Source organism: Oncorhynchus tshawytscha, linkage group LG01 (assembly GCF_018296145.1).
Source record: "Oncorhynchus tshawytscha isolate Ot180627B linkage group LG01, Otsh_v2.0, whole genome shotgun sequence".
Lineage (NCBI taxonomy): Eukaryota > Metazoa > Chordata > Actinopteri > Salmoniformes > Salmonidae > Oncorhynchus > Oncorhynchus tshawytscha.
In genome coordinates, this window is record NC_056429.1 from 24,146,480 (window position 1) to 24,159,146 (window position 12,667).

A 12,667-nucleotide genomic window follows, 5' to 3' on the forward strand; every position below is an offset into this window, starting at 1 on the left:
ACATTACTCATCTCATATGTATATACTGTACTCTATAGCATCTACTGCATCTTGCCTATGCCATTCGGCCATCACACACTTATATATTTTTTTTAATGTACATATTCTTATTAATTAATTTACACTTTTGTGTATACGGTTGTTGTTGTGAAATTGTTAGGTTAGATTACTTGTTAGATATTACTGCATGGTCGGAACTAGAAGCACACGCATTTCGCTACACTCGTATTAACATCTGCTAACCATGTGTATGTGACAAATAATATTTGATTTGATTTGATCTATTCACATCAGCGCTTTTTCAGAGCTGATCTGATTGGTCAAAAGACCAATTAGTGGAACAGACATCCGAATTGGGCATGTAGGTACATCTAAGATCCTGAGATGCTCCACGTTATACAGAATACATACTCAGATAAAACATTTACAATTTTCGGAGAAAAAAAAGGTCAGATATTCTGAAAAATATAGCTCATCATCTGCCAGTAGATCCATCATCAATTTAATCTATCCTTTCCCAAAGCTGTGGCTGTGGACAGAAACTGTCCGTAGATCTGTGAGTATCTCAACTCAGCAACCACAGCTTCCAACCATCTGTCACACATGTTCCAAAGCCAATCATCTAATTCCAATGTCCCTAGAATCCTTGCTACGCATTCCAACAACAGACTGGGACACAGCCCAATGCCAGGCTCGCATTTATAGTCAGACAATGACAAACTATGCCACATACATCTGTCGGTATACACACTAGCCATATTTTTCACATACACATACCCTGCTTTCAAAACATGACTTGTCTCTCTTTGGTTCCCACAACAAATACTTGCTTTACAATACCACAAGCTCAAAGAGAGCAACCAAATGGCAACCCTGCTGAACATACACTCCTGGCCAGCTGGAAGATGACCAACTCAGAGGATATTATGGAATTATTGTACAGCCAGTAAGGACATAACAATTCCTGACTTTCATGACATGATGGATATAACCAGGCGGATCATTTTTCAACAATATGGTATAGTCAGTGTGGTATGTCTCATTGGATATCTGAACCATACATTGGCACACTGAACTTTTGACGAGGGTTGAGACAGGTTAGAGTCAAATATGTGCTTGCCTTGGTTCTAAATCCGTGAGGCCCATTAGGTATCAGAACAGACTCATTTAAAGTGGTGGTCATGAAAAGAGGATTTAAAAAACCTTGAAATATGAGTGTGCCATAATCCTGCCCTCTCCTCAAATGCTGAGGAGAATATCAGTGATAATGAACCCTTGAAACAGATATACTGTGATTCACTGACTTCATGCTGTATTTCAAATGATTAAAATAGAGAGTTCAACAGGGGAATGGACAGCAAGTTCTAGTGGAAGTTGACAGGATTTAGTGATCTGTGACTAGCTACAGTCTGATGTAGCACACAGTACACAGACCTTCCTGTCAGAGGTTTCACCCCTCCTGTTCACTGTGTTTTAACACCTGACCAGTGGCGTAGAAGAGACAATTGCCTCAGGCCTCACTTCATCAAGGGACCTTGAAAGCAACAAAAAAAATTGAGTTCTAGTAATTTTTAAATAAAATACTGAGCGATAATTTTGAATGTAGGGGGAATAGGCTTTGCCATGACCCCCCTTCAGCTCATCGCTTTCATTCTGCCTCGCGTCTATAGGTTGGTTCAGCAGCAAAATATGCAGGAAACTTCAAAGTTGAAAAGAAAATGGGGAGGGAAGAGAGCTTTGCATGGCCACTGTGCCCAGGTTAATGAGGCCAAATAAAAAAAAATGTCACACACGTTTGTTTGTTCTGTCATTTTTTTTGTTTTGGGGTGGGTGGTTAGAGGTACAATATTTCAATTCATATTCCTTCATACTTCTCAGACAGAGGACAGTGTGTCAAATCGGAAGGCCTGTTGTCCTGTTGTCTCTATGGGGGTGCCACAGGGTTCAAATCTCTGGCCAACTCTTTTCTCTGCATACATCAATGATGCCGCTCTTGCTGCTGGTGATTCTCTGATCCACCTCCATGCAGACGACACCGTTCTGTATACTTCTGGCCCTTCTTTGGACACTGTGTTAACTTCTTATGGCTGGGGGGCAGTATTGAGTAGCTTGGATGAATAAGTTGCCCAAAGTAAACGGCCTGCTCCTCAGTCTCAGTTGCTAATATATGCATATTATTATTAGTACTTGATAGAAAACACTCTAAAGTTTCCAAAACTCTCAAAATATTGTCTGTGAGTATAACAGAACTGATATTGCAGGCGAAATCCTGAGGAAAATCAAACCAGGAAGTGGCTTCTATTCTGTTTTTGTGGACATTACGGATACTATTTGGAATTTGTCTGCTTTGTCGTGACCACTCTTTCCTGTGGATATCTGTACATCACGCGCCAAACAAACGGAGGTATTTTTGATATAAAAATAATCCATATGGAACCAAAGGAACATTTATTGTGTAACTGGGAGTCTCGTGAGTGAAAACATCCGAAGATCATCAAATGTAAAAGATTAATTTGATTGCTTTTCTGATTTTCGTGACCAAGCTACTTGATGCTAGGTGTTTATTATGTTTTGTCGAGCGATTGATTGATAAACTTACACAAACACTTGGATTGCTTTCGCTGTAAAGCATATTTTCAAAATCTGACACGACAGGTGGATTAACAAAAGGCTAAGCTGTGTTTTGCAATATTGCACTTGTGATTTCATGAATATAAATATTTTTTGTAATATTATTTTAATGTGGCGCTATGCAAGTCAGCGGTTCTGGATGAAAATTATCCCGTTAATGGGATTGCAGCCATAAGATAAGAAGTTAACTAACCTCTAGACGAGCTTCAATGCCATACAACTCTCATTCTGTGGCCTCCAACTGCTCTTAAATGCAAGTAAAACTAAATGCATGCTCTTCAACCGATCGCTGCCCGCACCTGCCCGCCCGTCCAGCATCATTACTCTGGACGGTTCTGACTTAGAATATGTGGACAATTACAAATACCTAGGTGTCTGGTTAGACTGTAAACTCTCCTTCCAGACTCACAATAAGCATATCCAATCCAAATTTAAATCTAGAATCAGCTTTCTATTTCACAACAAAGCATCCTTCACTCATGCTGCCAAACAATACCTTCGTAAAACTGACTATCCTGCCGATCCTCGACTTCGGCGATGTAATTTACAAAATAGCCTCCAACACTATACTCCAAAAATTGGATGCAGTCTATCACAGTGCTGTCCGTTTTGTCACCAAAGCCCCATATACTACCCACCACTGCGACCTGTATGCTCTCGTTGGCTGGTCCTCAAATCATATTCGTTGCCAAACCCACTGGCTCCAGGTCATCTATAAGTCTTTGCTAGGTAAAGTCTCGCTTTATCTCAGCTCACTGGTCACCATAGCAGCACCCACCTGTAGCACACGCTCCAGCAGGTATATTTCACTGGTCACTCCCAAAGCCAATTCCTCCTTCGGTCGCCTTTCCTTCTGGGTCTCTGCTGCCAATGACTGGAACGAACTGCAAAAATCACTGAAGCTGGATACTCATATCTCCCTCACTAACTTTAAGCACCAGCTGTCAGAGCACCTCACAGATCACTGCACCTGTACATAGCCCATCTGTAAATAGCCCATCCAACTACCTCATCCCCATACTGTTATTTATTTGTTTTATTTTTGCTCCTTTGCACCCCAGTATCTCTTCTTGCACATTCATCTTTTGCACATATATCACTCCAGTGTTAAATTGCTCAATTGTAATTATTTTGTCACAATGGCCTATTTATTTCCTTACCTTCCTTATCTTACCTCATTTGCACACACTGTATACATACACCAAGTAGGTCACTGAGAAGACAGGCAGCACTTAAAGTAAATGGCCCTAGCTAGCAAAAAGACAGTACTAGAAAACAACAGATAAAGACCAACATATATATACTTCACTCCTGGAGATATCAGGAGTCCTCTAGCTATAGAATGAAGCTATAGAATGAAGAATAACCGAAGATACTGGAATATAATGACCTCTCTGGTACAGTATAACTTAGCTAATGACTTAGTTAACGCTATTGCTGGTTATGTAGGTAGCTTTCTTTTGATATAGCGAGGCAGGCTAGATAGCATTTTAACGAATGTTAGCATAGCTAGCTAGTTAGATAACTCTCTAGCTAGCTACCTCATCACAACTAAGTTAGGTTGTGGCTCATTGTATTGTGTCTTGTCTAGATACTGCTGGTTATGTAACAATATAATTTCATAATGCTTGCTAGACAATCTAGCTACAGGTAGCTAGCTAGCTAACTAACGTTAGACTACAATTTGGATTTGCAAGTTAGTTCATAGCTCATAAAAGTGTATTCTGAATTGTGTAGGGAAAAAACTAAATAATGTATGCAGCTGTGGTGGTAGCTCAGGGAGATTGTCCAAGATTGATGTCTATCCATATCCTGAGGATGTTGGAAAATGCCTTCAAAAGCAGCCACTAGGGGCAATAGTCAGTGCTATTTATTTTTTTATTTTTTTATTTCACCTTTATTTAACCAGGTAGGCTAGTTGAGAACAAGTTCTCATTTGCAACTGCGACCTGGCCAAGATAAAGCATAGCAGTGTAAACAGACAACACAGAGTTACACATGGAGTAAACCATTAACAAGTCAATAACACAGTAGAAAAAAAGGGAGTCTATATACATTGTGTGCAAAAGGCATGAGGAGGTAGGCGAATAATTACAGTTTTGCAGATTAACACTGGAGTGATAAATGATCAGATGGTCATGTACAGGTAGAGATATTGGTGTGCAAAAGAGCAGAAAAGTAAATAAATAAAAACAGTATGGGGATGAGGTAGGTAAAAATGGGTGGGCTATTTACCGATAGACTATGTACAGCTGCAGCGATCGGTTAGCTGCTCAGATAGCAGATGTTTGCGTTTTGCTAGGACATTGTGGACGAGGATGACGAATATGCGTAATCCCATGAATCAGGATCAGAAGGTTGTGTGTTCAATCCCAGTCGTGGAGACTGTTTTTGTATTTTTTGTTTAAACCCTATCCCAAACTTTAACCGTTACCTTAACCATTCGGAATGCTGAGTGCCTAAACTTAACTCTTAAATTTCAAAATCTGACTTTGGGAGAAATTGAACATACAGAACTACAGAAGCAACAAAAATACTTTGAAACGTGATTTTTGGAGCAACGTCGACAACCTTTTACAGTTCTTTATAGAAGCTGGAGAATCGTTGACTGATTCATTTGGGTTCTGATAGTAATTCCCTGTTTTAGATTCGATAGTTGCTATATTAGCTAATTGATCATTACTGCATAGCTTGTTGGCCAGTAAACAACTCAGATGATTACCATGGAAGTAATGGTTGAGGCTAAGCCGATAGATGGCAAATTCTGCTCTCTGTCTTATCAATAACTTAAGTTCTGCCTTGACTTTTGAAAGAGTAATAGCTACCTGGTCTGAAAAGAGTGTTTGTTAAGAACACAGTTAAAAACATTTCCAATTCTGATATCTTCTTTAACCTTTTCACATGTGAGTTCCAAATATCTCTAACCGTTGCCCCTGTGTGAGTTTTTTTATGTGCGTGTTGTCAGAATGCTCTCACTGTTCCAAAATGTGATTGTTATGCAACAGGACAGTTACCCGCGCTGCCCTCAAACCAAGGCACACAGCCTTCTAATTATCTATATCAACTTGTCAATTTAAAATGATTTTCTAACAAGTTTTATTTTCTAACAACAGTTTGAATTTAGGTGTGTTCCGCCTCCTCTTTAATTCACATAAGAAGTAGCCCTTTTCACTGTTGAGAACAATTTATGTTTGAGGCTTTACTGAGCCGGACAAACTTCTCTCTTCAACAAGAGCCCAAAGACTTCCCTAGTGTTTCCCCAGATCAAGTGTGAAGACATTGCACATCTCTAGTCAGAACAGGCCTTGCATAAATATTTTCCCCAGCATATTTTCTGGCTGGCACCCGCATTGCCTTCGTGGTTGTTTTCCTTACAAATTGGACTTTGGACATTCCTCTCAAAGTAAGTGGCTTATTTTCTGTATATCGTGTTGTCGTTTCTGCTGTAGCACACCATATGTATGTATGGATCATAATGTATTTACTGTTTAATTCGCATGTTTTCAAGTACTAGTGACAAATCATGCATTCTGATTCTTGTATATATTGTAATGGACACATATGTTGTGTGTAAAATGCCTTTATGAATGTTGTACTGATTAAGATGAGCTAATGCTAAGCTATTTGCCGGCCATTTGTGGCACCATCTTCGTTGACATCATACAATGCATTATGGTTGTCACGTAAGTGTTTGTCAGACCAAAGATGTTATAACAAGAGATAGTTCACTCGATTGACTTATGGTTTTGAGACAACTGTGAACTCAGAAAAATACTAGGTAAAATCATGATGTCAATGAGACCCAGCAGCATACTACCCTGCATCCCACTCTGGTCTAAAAAAATATCCCAATAACCCAGTGCAGTGTTTTCCCTGTGTAGGTTGCTGTCTTTCAGATGCGACATTAAACAGGTGTCCTGATGCTGTGTGGTCACTAAAGATCCCATGGTACTTATTGTAAGAGTAGGGGTGTTAACCCTGGTGTCCTGGCTCAATTCTCAATCTGGCCTTCACCGGAGCTGTTGTACATTGTAAACTAGTCTAGCTGTTAGGTCGCTAACTTATGTTTTGTTTTTTTGTCAGCACAACCTGTTATTTAGACTGGTTTTAATTTTTTACCTTTATTTTATTAGGCAAGTCAGTTAAGAACAAATTCTTATTTTCAATGACGGCCTAGGAACAGTGGGTTAACTGCTTGTTCAGGGGCAGAACGACAAATCCTTGTCAGCTCGGGGATTTGAACTTGCTACCTTCCGGTTACTAGTCCAACGCTCTAACCACTAGGCTACCCTGCCGCCCCAATTATGGAATGAGTTTAGCTGTGGATGTGTTCTGTGTTATGTTTGGATGATGAAGTTGGAATAAAGTTATGAAGACCTTTAAATCCCATCAGTACAAAACTTTGTTTATATTCTTTTCAGACAGCAATGCTGTTTAGATGCGTTTGTTGCATCATACGTTCTTTTGCTACTGTTCCAATCACATTTTTGATCGTACGCTGCAGGGAGCACTGAAAAATTATCACAAATACATGATCGTATGTGTCAAAGGGTTCATTGTGATTTATCCAAACCAAATGCAGTTGCATTATTTTTACTAAAACCTTTGGTGGCATCCCATAGAATCCTGGGTTCATCGACTAAATTAGTATTGATCATTATGAATTCATTTAGTTAAATTTAAAATTGATCACAGAATGTAAGATTTTGTAGTTATGAAATGTTGAAATGCCATCTTGTGGCTCTTTCATGAGATTCATAGATTTGAAGTTGGCAGCAGTAAGCATGGTGGTCAATTTAGAGATGTAGATAATAGTATGAAATCGATTCTAGAGAATGTTCTATTCCTGTTCGAGTAGAAAGTGTACTCTTTTGGTTTAGGATTATGTGCTTTTAAGGCATCAATAAGGTTTTAATCAGAGAGTATATAATGAAGAGCCTTGTTTTGATGTAGATTGCAGTTGGTCTTGTCGTGTCTTTGGCTATGCCTGATTAAGTGATATGACATGCTATTCTATAAAATAATTTCTCCGTAATTAATATTGAGCTAATCATGTAAATGTAATTAACTAGAGAGTCGGGCACCACAAAATAATATTTATGGAGCTGTATATCTTCCGAATAAACTCTTAAAGACCTAGTAATATTTTACATCAATAGCAGGCAATATTAATCGTCATCTTAATTCAGTGTCATCTGAAAGTTTTAAATTCTTGGTTATCTGCACGAACCCTGGCTAACAATTTGAACCAGCAATACAAAATTGGGTTTAATCATTTATTTACTAAATACCTAACTAATTACACAGAATTACACATACACATAATTAAATCATAACTTGATTACAAATTACGTCATAAAGGAAAACGTCCCTAGCGGGCTGAACAGATATAACAGCTTGTTACACAAAAGAAAATGGGCTGGGTTTGAGTGAAAGAGCGGGAAGACTGAGGAACAAAGGGAAGAAGCTGTGCTATCGTAAATACAGTATCTTATGCATTCTAAATTACCGCCCATTTGGAAAAGGAAAATAAATGCAATAACTATTTACTCTGAGCTGCGCTTCGGTAGGTTGGTGGTAGATGGAAGGCCGTGTTGCCCAACCGAGTCCTTTGAAGAATGTCTCTGGTTGTCAATTGGATACATTGTAGTAATGTCATTGGGTGATAGACGGGATACTCTGTCTGTTCCTTCCTAACCCTCGTTTGCGTCTGCTGTTGCTAACTCAATGGCTAGGAGGTATCATTTCTGTAGTGAATAAGAGTTCAAAGTTCATACCATTCGCAACCAAAGCTCAAGCTGATGTTGGCTTCGTTCTGTAGTTATTATCTGAACCATTCTGACATTGGACCGTCGTCCTCACGTCCTCGGAACAGGAGTTATATTGTCATCAAGGGCTTATATAGGAAGGGAGAGGAGGGCGTGTTTGAAAAGTTTTATAGCCCATGTCCCTTCACAGGGGCGGGCCACAGATTGAGCAGAGCCCTATCTTATGAAAACCCAAATCTCACAATGTAGAAGCTACAATCACATTTCATCCGATCACAAATAATTTAATATTCAAACATTTAAATTGAACAACAATTCCATGTGAATTCTGATGTGTAGACTTTCCACTGTAGAGTTTGTAATTTTATCATTGATGAGAATGTCTCAGATGACAACCGAACTGACATCATATGCATTAAGTACCACCGCATATGTTCCATTTGTCGGATTACCAGAATATAGTTCATTTCCCCCCCACCTTCTGATTTTGCAAATGTAACCTCAGTAGGGTAGAGAGAAGAAAAAGGGGGGAAGAGGTATTTATGACTGTCATAAACCTACCCCCCAGGCCAACGTCATGACAGTCTTATTAGAGTTGTCTCTCATGTTCAAAATTACATTAATGTCCCAATAACCAGATGGAATTCAGTTAATTCTAACAATATGCTGTTCAGAGAATTAAAAAAACATAGGTTCATATGGGGCGGGAGGTAGCCTAGTGGTTTGAGCATTGGGCCACTAACTGAAAGTTTGCTAGATCTAATCCCTGAGCTGACAAGGTATAAATCTGTAGTTCTGCTCCTGAACAAGGCAATTAACCCACTGTTTCTGGGCAATCATTGTAAATAAGAATTTGTTCTTAACTGACTTGCCTAGTTTAATAAAGGTTTAAAAAAAAATATGAACTTGGAGAGTACACATTAATAAAGACAATGTTATTGTCATTATGGATACATTTAAGGAAAGTAATTTACTCAAGAGGGTGATTCTGAGTTTCTTATGTATCATTATGATCACACCAGTAGATTCTGGTGGGAGGAGCTATCGGAGGACAGTGTCATTGTAATGACTGAAATGGAGTAAATGGAATGGAGTCAAATGTGGTCTCCATATGTTTGAAGGGTTTAAAACCGTTCCATTTATTCCATTCCAATGAGCCCGTCCTCCCACCAGCCTCCACTGGCAAAGAGTGGCTACTTTGAAGAATCTAAAATCTAAAATATATTTTGATTTGTTTAACACTTTTTTAGGTTACCACATGATTCAATGTGTTTTATTTCATAGTTTTGATGTCTTCACTATTATTCAAAAAATGTAGAAAATAGTACAAATAAAGAAAAACCTTTGAATGAGTAGGTGTGTCCAAACTTTTGACTGGTACTGTACTATTAATGATGTAATTGTTATCTTTAGTGTTAATAAACCCATGGATGTGAAACAAAAAGCAGCACCCACAGGGAAACCCACCCATTGGTCGTTCCCAACCTACAAACCCCTCTGTAAACCATTGCCCCCTCCCATTCCCAGCACCTCCTTCCCTATGCCCCCCTCCCCGGTTCCCACGCCCTGTACTGTCATTACAGAATGGCAGCCTTACACATGGAATCCCTTAAGCAGCATATTCTTTTTAGGTCAGAAGGTATTAAGAAATAAGTAAAGTAAATAAAAAATAAGTTGCCACATTGTTGATAACAAATTCCTCCAAAAAAAGTGAATTAATCCATACAGCCTAATTATAATTAGAAAAGATGTATAATTGATTTCCATACATATACATATATTTCGTATCAATATTAATATACTCAGCGTTTTTCTCATAATAGTAGAAACAAGTGTCATTACTCACCCATGGACTGACTCATAACAATGAACTATTTCACCCGGACAGAGTTCCCATGCATTGTTTTCACTCGATATGATTGCAAACATGACTTTCATTGAAATTAAACTGCAGCAATGAGGAGCTTTCAGAGCTGGGCAGAGAAAATATAAATAAAGTAAGAAGATATCATTTTAACATAAATTGCCTAAGTTAACGCAATTCTTTAGTAAAAAGATAGGTGCTGCTGATAATACTACCTTTGTCGTCGAGGCAGAGACAGAGGACATGTATGTGTAACCAATGCATTTGATGCTGTCTGGACAAAAAGAGCATGGCATGTCATACACTTTTTGGCAAGACAGCATCAGATACATGGGTTACATATAGTAAGACAGAGGGGTGCTGTTTTATTTGCTCAGATGCTTTTTCCGGTGAGATCCAGTATTTTCAGCCACTTACCAATTGAAGGAAAGTTGTGAGGTGCACAGCGCACTGTTCCAATGCAGAATTATGTTTTATTAACATGCATGTAACTTACTTTTTGAAGTGATTTCTTAGACAATTAGATGAAAACATGATTGGTTGTTCATGGCACATTAAAAGGGAATGCATTTTTTTATGTTAAATGTATTACTCTTATATATATATATTAGGAGGGTGGGGGGGCTCAGACTGACCTCTGCCTGGGGCCTTCAAATCCCTTAATCAGCCACTGCACCTTACATCACCGGTACAGCTCAGCACCTCCACACTGAAAACAGCTCTAGAAATGGGCAGCGTGTTTGGGATGACCAAACATGCCGCTAGCTGTCTAAAGCTGCTAGAGGCATAAAAACATCCAAGCACCAGCCACAGGCTATGATTAGATATAAACACTGACTCTCCTGCACATATCCAGTTGCCTGGCAGGTACTGGCTCTTGAATTATAACGGCTCCTATCTCAGGCCTGAGGTGAACCTATCATCAGCACTGTGCTTATAATTTGAAATCAGCAGGTCAGGCACAGGGTGGATTTAATTTGGCCCTTGGTCCTTGGAAGAGGAGGTTGTGAGTATCGCAAAAACACAGGGAGCACACACACTCACACACTCACACTCAGACAGTCACTACACACACAGCTGTGGTCAGACAAGTAGTATTTCACCTGGTGGGCACCCACTTCCTTCCCGCTGTCACCACTGTCTGCCTGAATGCTTCACTTCCCTTCTAGGTCAACAGACTCAACATCATTTCACCTCATCTTCGCCTCCAGGTCTAATTAACCACAGTACTGTCTGTAGGCCCCCTCTGTCATGTTCTGGCCTGGCCACATCACTACTCTACAGGAATTTAGATTGCAATTTACATTTACACTGATTTTGGACCCTCACTGAAGCTTTTGGTATTGCTTTGTTTGGTAATGTTTATTAATATGGTGGACATTACAATCCCCTCATCTTTTCCCTGCTACAAACATAGTGAAACTGAAATGCAGTGAATTTAATGACATCTGTGGAAAAACATTGAAATACAGGGTTTTTACATAATCTGTCAGTAGGAAAAAGTCTGAATTGGACACTCATGGTTATAAAAAGCAGAGTGTGTGCAATGGCACTGGTCACCAGAATCAACAACCCACTCCACTAGGCAGAGCAGAGAGCTGTCAGACCACCAGTGCTTTTAGTCCTCTTCTGGCCAAGACTAGGGGAACTACTCATGGATATGAACTGGTCTCCTGGTGGATTATTCACAATTAGACGCTAGTACCTTTTACAGAGGGTTTCACTCACAGGCAGTGGGTCAATTATAATCCAATTGAATCCACAGCGCTGGAGTACACTAAAACCTTGACCCTCTTGATCACACTGTCCACCAATGGTTTAATAAATAGAAAACAGGGAGAAGAAACTCCTGATGGAGTTACTCACTGCCTGAGTACAAGTTAGAGATAACATATACAGTCTATTTGATTTAAGTCTACTAAATGTAATTCACTTAGCAGAGTAAGATGTCTGCTGGTGCAGCCACATAATGGTGACAGAATATTTGTTATGGTACCACCCTGCTTTGAAATCTGCTCAGCAACAATGTTTCCTCTTTAGGAAACGAGTAGGACGGTTGCCAGTTCTCAAAGTCAGCTCTTAAGCATTAGCGTGGGCCCATTCTTAAACACATTCACACAAAAAATGGTTCCATCTTGTGTTCAAGTCCAGGCTCTGTCACAGCTGGCCGCAACCGGGAGACCCATGGGGTGGCGCACAATTGTCCCAGCGTCGTCCTGGTTAGGGGAGAGTTTGGCTGGCAGGGATATCCTTCTCCCATCGCGCACTAGCGACTCCTGTGGCGGGCTGTGCAATGTGCACGCTGACACGGTCGCCAGGTGTACGGTGTTTCCTCCGACACATTGGTACGTCTGGCTTCCGGGTTAAGTGGGCATTGTGTCAAGAAGCAGTGCGGCTTGGTTGG